The 14955-nt window shown below is 43.9% G+C and overlaps 1 pseudogene; it reads left to right on the plus strand.

Annotated features, from left to right (window-relative positions):
- The first annotated feature begins 14066 nt into the window (after positions 1-14066).
- Positions 14067-14385, plus strand: LOC131479587 (10 kDa heat shock protein, mitochondrial-like; annotated as a pseudogene).
- The last annotated feature ends 570 nt before the right edge of the window (positions 14386-14955 follow it).

The raw sequence follows: 14955 nt of genomic DNA on the forward strand, positions 1-14955 counted from the left end.
TCTCTCATGTGACAAGCAAACATGGAGCTGGCTGTCCTGCTCTGCATTTCTTTGATTGAAAGTGAAGTTGGCATTTTTCATATTTATGAGCCATTTTTATTTTTCCTTTGGTGAAGTATGTATTCAAATTCTTTGCCCTTTATAGCAATGCCTCCTAATACTTTCCCTGTTGATTTTTAGGAGTTCTTCATACATTAAAGGCGTTATGTCTCTTGCTGTCACATTCATTAAAAATAGTTTCCACAGGGCTAGTGCCATGGCTCAACAGGCTAATCCTCCACTTTAAAGCATCAACATCCCATATGGATGCTGGTCCATGTCCTGGCTGCTCCACTTCCCCATCCAGCTCCCTGCTTGTGGCCTGGGAAAGCAGCGGAGGATGGCCTTGGGACCCTTCACCTAGTTGGGAGAGATTGGAGAAGCTCCTGGATTCTGGCATCATATTAACTTAGCTCCAGCCATTGAGAAAAGAACCAGAAGATGGAAAATCTTTCTCTCCATCTCTCCTTCTCTCTACAGAAAGACAAAAACAAACAAAAACAACCTTACCTTGGCTTGCACAGGATGCATGTGTGCCCAGTCTGGTCGTTTGTGAGATTCTGCCGTGGCACAGCAGGGCTAGGGCCAGCAAGTGCAGAAGTTGGTGGTGCAGCTCATCAGCCTCCTCCTCAGATACCTGTAGTTGAGAGGGCCTGTCTGAGAGCGGTGTTAGTGGGAGACCAGGCGGCTCAGGCAGAAGAGCAGCATGTCCAAGTGTGCTCCTTGCAATGAGGGGGGAAAAGGCAGCACATCCGGGTGAAGGCCATGGCGGACAGAGCTGATTCCAATGTCTCTGAACATTTGAAATACCCTCTTAGTGGCCCGAAAAGATGAGTTGGAAAGTGAACTGTCCAGTTCTTTTTTAAAAAGATTCATTTATTTGAAAGGCAGAGCAACAGAGAGACAATGAAAGAGGAAGTGGAGAGAGAGGGAGGAGGAAGAGAGGGAGAAGGAGGGTGGGAGAGAGAGAGATTAATGTCCAACTGGCCACATAAGCCAGGCCTGAGCCAAGCCAGAGACAGGAACCTGGAGCCCCACCTGGGTCTCCCACATGATCAATGTTAGAAACATGTGTCTTCCAAAGAAGACATTTTCAATTTCATCTAACTTTTAGAATGTATTCATAATATTTTTTCTATTTGTTTAATTGACGTGAATCTTAACAATGTCTCTTCCTGCCTGCTAGTAACTTGATTCTGTTGATCAATCTGTCTAGATGCTATCAATTTTCTTAGTATTTTTTAAATATTTTTTGCTTTATCAATCTCCTCAATTTCTCCATTTCCTGGATAATTGCTCTCTTATCTTTATTACTTTCCTGCTTCTACCTCTTCTAGTTTCTCAAGATGGAAATTTAAATCATTGGTTTAAGATCTTTCTTCTTTTTGAAAATGAGCTATAATTTTTTTTAAAGATTTATTTATTTTATTACAAAGTCAGATATACAGAGAGGAGGAGAGACAGAGAGGAAGAGCTTCCGTCCGATGATTCACTCCCCAAGTGAGCCGCAATGGACCGATGCGCGCCAATCGAAGCCAGGAACCAGGAACCTCTTCCAGGTCTACCACACGGGTGCAGGATCCCAAGGCTTTGGTTTGTCCTCGACTGGTTTCCCAGGCCACAAGCAGGGAGCTGGATGGGAAGTGTAGCTGCCAGGATTAGAACCAGCGCCCATATGGGATCCTGGTGCGTTCAAGAAGAGGACCTTAGCCTCTAGGCCACGCTGTCGGGCCCTAGAATTTTTTTTTTTTTTTTTTTTTTTTTTTGTGAGCACTGACTTAACTACATGGCACGGATTTTGAAAAGCTGTATTTTCATCTTCATTCAATTTAAAATATTGTTTTAACTTCCTTTGTGATTTCTTGTTTGACCCTTCAGGTATTTAGAATTGTGTTTATCCCAAATATTCTTTAATTTTTAATTTAACTGCACTCTCTCTGATTTCAGTCACTTTAAATTATGGAGACTTATTTCAAACTCAAAATTTGGTGAATGTTTCATATGCCGTTAGAAGGACTATGTATCCTGCTGTTGCTGATTAAAGTTTTCTGTAAAGGCACGTTAGGTCAAGTTGCTTGACAGTGTTCATTATGTCCATTTGTTCTATTAATTACTAAGGATGGATTGTTGAAATCTCTCTCATTGATAGTTTGTGTGTTTCTCTCTTAAATTCTAACAGTTTTGTTCCATATGTTTTGTGGTTTTGTTATTGGGTGCACATACATTTAGAATTGCTATGTCTTCCTGCTGAATTAAACTTTAAAGTTATTATGAGATGTTCCTTTGTATCTCATATGACATTCCTAAAGATACACTTTGTCATACTAACATAGCGAGAACCCTACACCATAGCCCAAGAGTTTAAATCCTCACCTTGCATGCGCTGGGATCCTATATGGGTGCCAATTTGTGTTCCATCTGCTCCACATGGGAGACCTGGAAAAAGCTTCTGGCTTCTGGCTTCTGGCTGCAGATCAGTTCACCTCAGCTCCAGCCATTGCGAACTAGAGGACAAAAGATCTTTCTCTCTGTATATCTGCCTTTCCATAATAATAATAATAATAATAATAATAATAATAATAATAATAACCTAGCCATCCTAGCTTTGTACAATTGATGTTTGCATGGTATAATTTTTTTCATCCTTTTACTTTTAATCGACCTGTATCTTAATATTTAATCTACGTTTCCTATAGACATTACACAGTTGGGTCTTGCTTTATCCACTTAGTCTGACAAGCTTTACATTATAATTGGGGCATTCAGGTCCTTTAAATTTAATGTAACTGTAAATAGAGTTGGATTTAACTCTGTCATCTTGTTATTTGCTTTTTATTTGGTCATAGTTGTTCTTTGAAGGTTTTTTTTTAACCTCTTTTCCTGCTCTTGTAAATGAATATTTTTAGCATTTATTTCTCTCCATTCCTGAAGATATATTTATTTGTTTTAAGTGATTGATATGATTTAAAATATGCATATTTTGATAATCACGTTCCATTTTCAAATGTTAGACCATTTCACTTGTAGTATAAAATTTCTATTCATTGTGCTATGATTGTCACAAATTTTACTGCTATATTTGGTATAACATTACTATGCATTGCTTTTAATTTTTTTAAAAGATTTGTTTATTTTTATTGCAAAGTCAGATATATAGAGAGAGGAGAAGAGACAGAGAGAAATATCTTCCGTCTGATGATTCACTCCCCAAGTGACCGCAATGGCCGGTGCTGAGTTGATTGGAAGACAGGAGCCAGGAGCTCTTCCAGGTCCCCCATGCAGGTGCAGGGTCCCAAGGCTTTAGGCTGTCGTTGACTGCCTTCCCAGGCCACAAACAGGGAGCTGGATGGGAAGCGTGGGGCTGCCAGGATTAGAACTGACGCCCATATGGGATCCTGGTGCATTTAAGGCGAGGATTTTAGCTGCTAGGCCATAGCGCAGGACCCTGTTTTAATTTTTACTTCACATAGTCACTTCTATCTTAAGTAAGTTTTAAAATGAGAGGAAAAATTATTTTATATTTACCTACATAAATTACATTTTAAGTAATCTTCATTCTTTCATGTACAACCATGCTTCCATTGCTATTTTGTTTTTACTTGAATAATTTCTTTTTAATATTTTTCACAGTTCAGGTCTACTGATAGCCTGTTTTTCCAACTTTTTTGGTATAAAACCCTTTATTTTGTTTTTATTTTAAAGTCTATTTTCACTAGTTTTCAAATTATTCCTTTTTTCTTCTTTTGTTGCTTTAAAAATACTTTCATTAGAGAAATTTTCCATCCACTGTTTCATTCTCTGTATTTCTGAGACAGTTGGGGTTGGGTCAGGCCTAAGTCAGGAACCTGAAACTCATTCTCGTTCTCCCACATGAACGTCAGGGGCCCAAGTGCTGGAACCATCGCTTACTGCCTCCCAGGGTGCATATTAATGAGAAACTGGGGGATTGGTGTTGTGATCTAGCAGGTAAAACCATCTTCTACAATGTCACCATTTGGGAAAAGGGGTGCCAGTTTAAGCCCTGGCTGCTCCCCACCGTTCAACTCCCTACTAAATTACCTCAGAAATCAGCAGCAGGTGACCCAGGTCCATGGGCCCCTGCACCCATATTGGAGAATCAAATAAAGCTCCTGGCTTTGACCCTGGTCCTGCCCTGGCTGTTGCAGCCATTTGCCTCTACCTCTTTGCAAATCCACCTTTCAAATAAAAACAATCTTTTAACAAATGACACTGCCTCTCCTTTTCTCAAATTAAAAACAAAAACAAAACAAAAAAACACTGGATCAGAAGTGGAGCCAAGACTCAAACCCAGGTACTCCAATATGCGATGTAGGCAGTGTTTTAACCAAATGCTTTCCCCTCTCTTAGCCCTTTAACAACGTCATTCCATTGTCCCCTGGCTCGGACTTCTTTGGATGACGAGTCTGCAGTAACACTTGCCTTTGTGTGACTTTCTGTATGTGTATTTATCCTGCTTGGAGCTTATTGATCTTCTTGAATTTTTGCCTTAACATTTTCATCAAACTTAGAAAAATTGGGTTTTGGTACTGTTTCTTAGCATTTGAACAGACCAAGGAGTCTCCAACCCAAGTTTCTAGAGCTTTTTTCTCTATAAAACTCCACCCTCTCTGTAATTTTCCCTTGCACCTCTCAGCAGCCTCAGCTTCCCTGCACTTCAGTCTCCCTGTGCTCTGCTCGGTCAGTCCTTCCTCCTTGCTCCACGGCCTGGAATGCCCCTCCAAGCAAAAAGCTAGATACAGGTAGTGCTCGCCTCATTTATGTGAGGATTCACAATCCTCTGCTACTTCTGTTCAGGATCAGAAAACAGCTGGTTCATCCACGTCATCCAGCCTCCAGTTGTCCACAGCAGCAAGGAAATATAGCCCTGTTACTCCAACACGAATTAAAGCAAAATTCCATTATTTTTCTGAAAACTTCATTTTCTTACAATTCTGGGAGAGAGTAGAAAGTAAAAACATGTGTTCAACGTACCATTTAATGAAAGCTCTATTTTAATCTTTACAACTGTAAATGTGAAACATAATGGTTTCTAAATAATCATTCCAAAACAATGAGAAGGGTGAAATTGCTTTCCATGTTTTACTAAGATGTCCATGGTCGGTTCAATGAGCAATGCCTTGCCATAAGTCAGGCTCCACATTCAGTTGGTGGCTGAATATTTTGATAAAAAGCATTGTGCCAAAAGTGTTCTGCTTTGTCTCTAATCCCAATGCTTATCTTATTATCTTGCCTAAGGGTGATTATTCAAGCATCTTTACAGTAACATGACTTGCATACAATTCTGCTGTAACAAGTACAACTATCTCTAATTTTGGTCTTTCTTGTACCTTAACAAAATTCCTCAGCATCCTACACAGACCCTATAAAGCAGGTGTTTGGTACAGCATAGATGCTGCTTGGAAAGCCCACTTTCATGTTAGACTGCCTTAGTTTGAGTGCTGGCTCAAATTTTGAGTCCAACTGCCTGCTAATGCACATTGAGAAAGTGTCGTGTCCAGTGCATGGGTCCATGGGGAACCCTGACTGAGCTCCTGCCTTGTGGCTGTGGCCTGGCACAGTCCCAGCAGCGGAAGGCATTTGGGGAATGAAGCAGCAGGTAAAAGATCAGTCTCTCTCTCCGTGTATGTGTGTGTGTTTCTGCCCTACGAAGAAATACAAATATGGAAAATAGAACTCATAACAAAGTTTGATAACTTTGAAAGTATCCAAAGAAACAATTCCTTTGGGGACGTTTCACAATCAGTAAGGTTCAGTTTTCAGACAGTTAGCACTAAATCCACTGTTAAAGGTTTTTTGCTCGGCTACAATGAAAAAGCAACATTCTTAGAGATGGCATTAGCCTGACTCATGCAGATTGATGCAGCATATTTACACTCAGCTTACTAAATGTTTACATACACAGTGTTATTCTCTATTGCATTATTGATTGATATTCTTCAATTGACTACATTTTGAGTCATGAAAGAATTATTGCAACACAACATTTACAAAAGCATAGCGGTTTACATCTAAGATTTTTAACACTATGATTATGTTAAATATGTCCAAAATAATCTATAATTTATCACTGGGATTAGATGATTAACTTGATCAGTATGGTCTTAGCAATAAAAGTCATTAAACAATAAGTTAATAGAATTTCTGTAGAAATTCAAATTAATTTTACATTTCCTGTTAGTTACATGTATGTAAACAAAAGCATTGCATTGTTTTTTCCTCTGAAAAAATCATCAAGCCACTTGCAAACTCCTTTATAAACCCCCTACAATTACGTGAACTGCCTTTTAAGAAATTTCCACATAGACATTTATATCTCTAATCAGTGCTAGCCATTATTGATTTCCAGTCCTTCATATGTAGAAAGCATTTAATACTCATTTGAAAGACTACTGATACTTCCTAGATTGGTTCACATGGTGGAAGCTGCTCTAAAGCCTGAGGCTGCAGCAGTGTGTTAGGCAAGCATAGTCTCTATCCTGAAGGTGCTGCTTGTCCTGTGTGGAAAAGCAAAGAAGACAAAGGAAACAGATGAGTTGAGGAAACCTTCCTGGCGGCACTGAGCCTCCTGCAGCAGTGAAGAGGCTGAGGGAGATGCCTGCGTCGCCCATCAGCAGAGTGCCTGGGGTGAGCCCAGCACCTCCGCCTCTCGGTGTACACCTGCGAGGCAGCGGATGGTAGCTCAACTACTTGGATCCCCGACACCTATGTGGGAACCCTGGCTGGATTTCTCAGCTCCTGGCTTCAACCTGTCCCAGCCCTAGCTGTTAGATATTTAACGAGTGAACCAGCAGATAGATTGATCTCTCTCCACCCTCCCACCCGCCCCCTCACCACACACACACACACACACACACACACACCGTTCTTTCTCTCTAATCACTCTGCCTTTCAAATCCTAGGGTCGAAGCAATGAAGATGAAGAGAGAATATTGGGCTCGAAAAGTATTTTTCATACAGAACAGGTAAGACTTGCTGATGAACTGAACAAATTAGTAAGAAAGACACAAAGTGGAAGATGCTATAGAAGACTAGGAAGGCTTTGCAGGGGAGACAGAATGAGGGCGGGATTTGAGAGAAGAATTGGTGTCGCCTAAGGACACGTGAACTAGTGAGGATGACAAAATCAATGAAGAAGGACTGACTTCTATGTATTTGTGAGTTCGTGATGAACCAGCCTGCTAGCTTGCTGTGGCTGTTGTTTTTTGAGGAACAGATAGGTTAGTGGGAGGGATGTGATGAGGAAAGAGCTGGATCATTGAATATCTGGGAGACCCAGGAGGGTGAACCCACAACCTCTTACTTAATCCCCACCACAGCTGCACCCTGCACTTCCTACCAAACTTCCGGGCATTGAGCCCTCCTCCAAGTTCCCGTTGCTGACTCCCAGGAGAGGCCCACATGCTCACTGACCTACCCAGTGTCAGTGTACATGGTGAGTCAGTGGGCTGAGAGCTGGAACAGGTTCTTGCCACATTTACTGTCCCTGGCAGATATGGTAACACCTAACACTCTATAAATGCCTCAGATAACAGATATATGATCCCATAAACTCTAAGCTGGAGGCTTCAGTCTGTCTCTGTCAAAGGTGGAAGGATTTTGCCAGCACCAGATGGGAAGCACCTCCAGGGTCCTGTGGCTGACCACGTACCTCCAGATCCTTGCTGCCTGGTCCCCCTCCCTGCTGTCCCAGCAGTCGGGCAACCCGAGCCTTCCAATCTGCACCAAGGAAAGCGTGTGTCTCACAATTTCACAATTGGAGGCCTTGTTACACCCACAGAGGAGGCCTGGATTCAAAAAATGCCTGACTTCAACAGAGCCCCATGAGACAGCTGGGTTTATGGCCTCAGATCCTGTCACCATGGTAACAGATACTTTCAGGTTGTGTGGTTCTAGCCCAGGAGTTAGTTCTGTAAGGGCAAGGGCACCGTCTGACACAGTGAGTGTTTACAAGGCATTTACTGAACATGTGACTGGTCAGCCAGATGTGAATTTGACGAGTTGGACACATAAGCTACTCAATACCTAAATAGCTCTTCTCAAAGCTGGCCCACCCCCTGTATGGAGCCAATAGCTGCCTTTTACCGGGTTGAGTCTGATAGAAATAGGTCATTTCCCTCATGATCTTATTTACCATTTACAATAAGCTTTTGCAGTGAATGTTGCTACCTATGTTTTACCCAAAGGGAGACTGAAGTCAAACAAGTTCAGATCACACAACCAGTAAGAAACTGAGCCAAGACTCCCAACCACTGCTGACTGACTCCCCCAAACCCTCATCCTTTGAGGTCCTGGTATCTGTGAGCAAAGTCACTGGAGCCTTCCACCTGCCACTGGGGAAGCCAACACAGCAACCCTTTAGCTCACCCCACCCCCACTCTGGCAGGAAGCCGTTGATCAGATTAACAACTTGCCTGCTCCCACAGCCAAGAGTGAGAGTGCAAGGCTCTGGGGAAGGGACCTGGGCTTGGCTGGGCCTTCTTTGGGGACAGTGACACAAGGATGTCCTGCGGCCTTGGGGCCCAGAAGCCACTTGGCTTGGCACTTGGAAGCCACTTGGTTTCTCTCCTTCGCAGGGGGAAGGGAGACTACACCATGTCCTTTGCCACTCATGTCAGCAAGGAGAGATGGCAAGAACACATATAGCCAGAGAGACACAGGTTGGAGGATTGTGTTTCAACAGACCACTTAGCCTCTCCAGTTTGTTCATTCAGCTGAAACACTATGTGAGGCCACTTCCTTCAGGGAGACTGCCAGGGGCATGACATGAGGTGATGTAATGAAGGCATTCATTCAACAGTCAACATTCATCAGGGGCTCTCAAGGAAGAAGGCAACTTTTACCCCAGCTAGAAAAGGCAGACATCACTGGTCCCATCTGTCAGATGGCAAACTGAGGGGCCATGCTAAATGTGCCTTCTAACTCATATACTAATTCTCTTTCTGCTGTTTTTGCAAGCTCCCCAAAGGCAAAAACCTAAACTGATTTTACCTTGGGCCTTCTTCTCTTCCTTGTCTCCCCACCCTAGATTTTTATCCTACTGGTCTCTGCTCACGAATCACGCTGGTCATAATGGAGCAATCAAGAGGGGGGGGGGGGAGAGGCACAGTGGGAGGTAAACACGGGTCTCTCCCTAAGCACCCTGTTGGTGCAGAATCGTGACTCACCTGAGGCCTTTTATGAGGGCCAGATGCTGAGCACGTCGGAATTGCTTCCAATTGCTGCTACTTCGGTGTGTGCTGCTTGCAGGGAGGGGAACAACCAACATCCATATATACTTATACATTTACCCGGAAACGTGTTTATATTGTTTTCCAATCAGGATTTATCACAAGCCAGGGGTTCCACACCTGATGAGTAGACCAAACCCAACCCATTGTCAACAGAGGGAAGTCCATCTCAAACATTAAAGATTTAAATCAAAATGGATGTTAGAAGAGCATGATTTGGGCCCGGGTGAGTAGCACCATCCCTAGCAGCTGACTGAGAGATGGCTGTCTGGAGGTCCATTCAGCATCTTGGCTGCCTCAGAAGAAACACAATGAAGAGTTCCGAGGAGGGCAAGGTGCCCTTCAAGGCTTGCAACTACTCCATATTCAGACATCCAGAAATTTCTGGTATGGCCTCTGAGCACAGAGGGCCCAGTCCTGAGTTGGTCCATAATGGAGCAGCCCCACAGGTTGCTTAGATCTTCCCCAAGACAACCTGACCCCAGCAATCTGTGTCGACCCTGCAACCCAGATGTAGGATTTTACAGTCTACCTACTGTCTTCTCATATTCTCAACCTCCTTCTCCCAAATGCCAGCTGCTTTGTACTCCCTGGATCCCCTCACACCATGCCAGTCAGTCCCCTCATCATCTCCCTGCTCACAGAAGATGCTCTCGTCACATAGGCCCACCAGGAGACCTGCTCACCCCTGGTCACAGGTGCCTCCTCTGCTGATCCTCTGTGATGTTTCTCACTCATCCACTTAATAGGAACTACATCAAACTGTTCATTACCATAAACTTGAAAATGGGGATAATAACTCTTCCGTTTTCACTTTATACAACTATGTTGTTTGAAAGAGTTCCAAGAAGTATGAATTTACTTTGTGATTTCAAAGTACACTTTCAGAAGATGAAAAAATGAGGAATGGAGGGGGCATGGCTGGTATGGTGGTACAAGAAGTTAGGCCACCATTTGCAATGCTGGCATCCCATACAGGTGCCAGTTCATTTCCTAGCTGCTCCATTTCTGATCCGGTTCCCTGCTAATGTGCCTGGGAAACCAGTGGAAGATGGTTCAAGTCCTTTAACACTAATAACAAAAGCATTTCTGGCTGCAATGTGTAGAGCAGCAAGTTAGGGAAACAGTAGAGGCTACTGTGCTCATGTGATGATGAAATGAAATCGTAACACAGACATGCACCTGCTGCCTCTCTCCAGGTCTCTGTCTTCTGAGCTGGCAGCTCCACCTTGCACACACAGCCCTTAGGATGCTCCAGACAAACCCCTGACACAGACAACCCTGGACCTCAAATAATAAAGCAGTGGACAGAACTCCAAGGGAAGAACAGGTATGATTTACCCAAAGGATGGAAGATGTTCCCTCCAAGTTTCTTCCAGACACCAGGTGTTGCGCTGCACTCTGGGGATATAATGCTCAAAGACACGATCCCTGTGCTCTGGGCACTCCAGGAACTCGTTGACCACAGACAGCACACACACTAAGGAGAAAAGCAGGAGCCCGAGAGCACAGAGCAGCGTAGCCTAAGGACTAAGAGGCATGAAAGAGGAGGGTAGGGCTGCTGGGTTGTTGTGGAGCATGCCAAAACAGTGGTATCTTGAAGGATAAGGAAACTTCATTGAGTATGCATGGGAAGAAGGGATTCCCAAGAAAAGAGCAAACACTGGGAATATTCAAGGCAATGGAAGTTGTTCAGAATGGCTGCCTTATAAAACACATGAGGAGGACAGCAACAGCACAGGGCACGAGGAGAGGTGAGACATGAAGCTGCAGAGGCAAGCAGAGCCCCGAATCAGAGCTATGCTGAGATTTGCGTGACACAGACATGGACTTAACTCTAAGAGATGCGGGTGAGCATAGAGAGTGAAGAAAGATCAGACAGAAGAAAACAAACAAGGAAACACCCTGCAAAGATGGTAACCATAGAGACGGCATGACCCAAGCAAAGCTGCTTTTGAAAAATAAGTCCTTTTAAAAAGATTGATTTGGGGCCCGGCAGCGTGGCCTAGCAGCTAAAGTCCTCGCCTTGAATGCCCCGGGATCCCATTTGGGCGCCGGTTCTAATCCAGGCAGCTCCACTTCCCATCCAGCTCCCTGCCTGTGGCCTGGGAAAGCAGTCGAGGACGGCCCAAAGCTTTGGGACCCTGCACCCGTGTGGGAGACCGGAAGAGGTTCCTGGTTCCCGGCATCGGATTGGCGCGCACCAGCCCGTTGCGGCTCACTTGGGGAGTGAAAGATCTTGGGGAGTGAAAGAGATGGAAGATCTTCCTCTCTGTCTCTCCTCCTCTCTGTATATCCGGCTTTCCAATAATAATAAATCTTTAAAAAAAAGAATAATTTATTTTAAAGTCAGACTTACAGAAATAGGGAGGTAAAGAGAGAAAGAGAAAGAGAAAGAGAAAGGGAAAGAGAAAGAGAAAAAGAGATTTTCCATCCACTGGTTTACTCCCCAGATGGCTGCTCTACTTCTGATCCAAGAAAGCAGCAGAGGATGGCCCCAGTCCTCGTGCCCAACCCTATCTGGGAAACCAGATACACTTCTCAGCTCCTTGCTGCAACCTGGCCCAGCCCTGGCTGTGGTGGCCATTGGGGCAGTGAACCAGCAGATGGAAGATTCTCCTCTGGTTGTAACTCTGTCTTTCAAATAAATCCATCCTTTAAAAAAAAAAAAGTCCAGATACTAAAAATATTCCGTCCGGGTGGGCCTTTGATTTACCAGTTTGGAGGGCCTTTGGAACACCAACATCCCTTAGCAGAGTACCTACACTCAGGCTCTGACCCTGCTTCATAGTCTGCTTCCTGCCAAAGCAATCCCAGGAAATGCAGTTGTGGCTCAAGCACTTGGTCCCTGCACCCACTCAGGAGACAGCTTGAGTTCCCAGCTTCTGGTTTAACTTGCTCTGGTCTTGCCTATCGTAAGCATTTGAACGGAAACCAGTAGATGGAAGTTTGCTTGATTTCTCTCTTTTTCTCATTGCTTTCAAATAAATAACTTAAAATATGTACTCAGTAATTTCTCCTTAGAAATTAAAGAAATAGGGCCTGGTGCAGTAATGTAGTGGCTAAATCCTCACCCTGCAACCGCCAGCATCCCATATGGGCACCAGTTTGTATCCTGACTGCTCCACTTCCCATCCAGATCCCTGCTTGTGGCCTGGGAAAGCAGTCGAGGATGGCCCAAAGACTTGGGACCCTGCACCTGCATGGGAGACCCAGAAGAAGCTCCTGGCTCCTAGCTTCAGATCAGTTCAGCTCTGGCCATGGTGGCCACTTGGGAAGTGAACCAACAGATGGAAAATCTTCCTCTCTTTCCTCCTATCTGTAAATCTACCTTTACAATAAAAGTAAAGAAGTCTTGAGAAAAAAAATTAAAGAAATAATTAGGAATGGTGTATTACAATATTATTAAATAAAGCAAATCACTGGAAAAAGTGTTCAAGTGATGGTTTAAAGTGGCTAAACAGGTGCAGTGGAATAGCAAGCTAATCATCCACTTTCAGTGCTGACATCCTATATGGATGCTAGTTCATGTTCTGGCTGCTCCATTTCTAAAGAATCATTTGTCTTTATTTGAAAGACAGAGTTATGGGTATAAAGAGGAGGAGGAGGAGAGAGAGAGATCTTTCAACCACTGGTTCACTCTTCACATGGCTGTAACGACTAGAGCTGTGCCAGTCTGAAGCACAGAGCCAGGAGCTTCCTTCAGGTCTCTCACATGGGCAAAGGGGCCCAAGGACTCTCAGGTCATACTCCACTGCTTCCCAAAGGTCATAAGCAGAGAGCTGTGGTGGCCTAGCGGCTATAGTCCTCGCCTTGAATGCACCAGGATCCCATATGGGTGCCAGTTCTAATCCCAGCAGCCTTTCTTCCATCCAGCTCCCTGCTTGTGGCCTGGGAAAGCAGTCGAGGGCGGCCCAAAGCCTTGGGACCCTGCACCCGCGTGGGAGACCTGGAAGAAGTTCCTGGCTCCTGTCTTCAGATTGGTGTTGTTGTCAATTGGGGAGTGAGTCATCAGATGAAAGATCTTCCTCTCTGTCTCTCCTCCTCTCTCTATATATCTGACTTTGCAATAAAATATATAAATATGTTTTTTTAAGTAGAGCAGCAGAGACCCTACCTGGTGCCCATGCAGAATGCCAGCATTGCAGGTACAGAATTAGCCACTTCTGATCCAGCTCCTTACTAATGGACTGGGAAAGCAGCAAGAAATGGCTTAAGTCCTTGGTCTCTCGTATCCACATAGAAGACCCAGAAAAACTCTAACCTGCTGGCTTCAGACTAGTCTAGCTCAGGCTGCAGGAGAGGGAGCCAGCGGATGGAAGCTCTTCCTCTCCCTTTCTCTCTCTTTCAAGTAAAATAAATGAATCTTTTAAAAAATAAAATGGATAAATTGTAGTGTATTCATACAATTAAAATTTTAACACAATGAAAGAAAATTTATATTATAAAATAATATTGATACAGGAAAAGTATCGGTTATAAAATATAGCTTCCAGAATGTTCTCAGTGTTGAAAGTAAGCCAAAATGCTAGCTAACATTGGTGTTTATCTCTAGAGCTTTTGAATTTTGGAAATTCAAGTATGTTTGTTTACTTACACTTTCCAGTTTTTCTATTACAAATATATATATTACTTTTGTGATAATAATAATAAAAAAGTGAAAATTAAAAATCAAAAACATGAAAAACAATAATGACTGGCCTTTTCACGCGCCCCGCGAGGTCGGCCTGTGGGGCGTCTCTCTCCTTGCGGCGCGTGAGCGGAGCGGGAGCTGCGGTCATGGCGGGACAAGCATTTAGGAAGTTTCTGCCTCTCTTTGACCAGGTGCTGGTGGAAAAGAGTGCCGCGGAAACCATCACCAAAGGAGGAAAGGGAAAGTGTTGCAGGCACAGTAGTGGCTGTGGGATCGGGCTCTAAAGCAAAGGGTGGAGAGATTCAGCCAGTTAGTGTGAAAGTTGGAGATAAAGTTCTTCTTCCAGAATATGGAGGCACCAAAGTAGTTCTAGATGACAAGGATTATTTTCTATTTAGAGATGGTGACATTCTTGGAAAATACGTAGATTGAAAGCTATTGAAATGGCGTCACATGAAGCTGCCCATTCCACGGACGTTCTGAAATCTTTCATCATGTAAATAATTTCCGTGTCTCTTTTAGAATAAACTGATGCTGTCTAATGACACCCATTGTCTCTAAACTTTAGTTCCACGGTTCCGGTGTAAACATTTCCAAATAAAATATATGAACAACAACAAAAAAAAGAAAAACAATAATGATAATAGTAACTGGAAGGTAATTTAAAAGAGAAAGGGATTAGCCTCAAGGAAAATTTGCAATTGGGGAAGATTTGAGCTTGTGTATAAGGGGAGAAAAATAACTGCAGATTGAAGCTGTGTGAGAGAGGAAATGAGGGAAGAAGCCTGGCCTGACAAGGGAGGGGGCTCCAGGGACGAGGCAGGGCCTTCAGCGATGATGGAAGGCCAGCAAGGGACTCTAAGGCGATGGGCAGGAGAACAGGTCACCAAGGCCCCCTCACCTGCCATCCACTGCATCAGAGCAGAGCCAAGATGAAGGCGCTGGAGGAGAGTGGGAAAGGCTGGCAGCAGCTGCTTGGGGGAATTAGGAAGTCAATTAGCAATAAGAGGAAGGATTGCCTTGGGGGCTCCAAGG

This window comes from Ochotona princeps, chromosome 2, assembly GCF_030435755.1.
Source record: "Ochotona princeps isolate mOchPri1 chromosome 2, mOchPri1.hap1, whole genome shotgun sequence".
In the NCBI taxonomy this organism is placed as follows: domain Eukaryota; kingdom Metazoa; phylum Chordata; class Mammalia; order Lagomorpha; family Ochotonidae; genus Ochotona; species Ochotona princeps.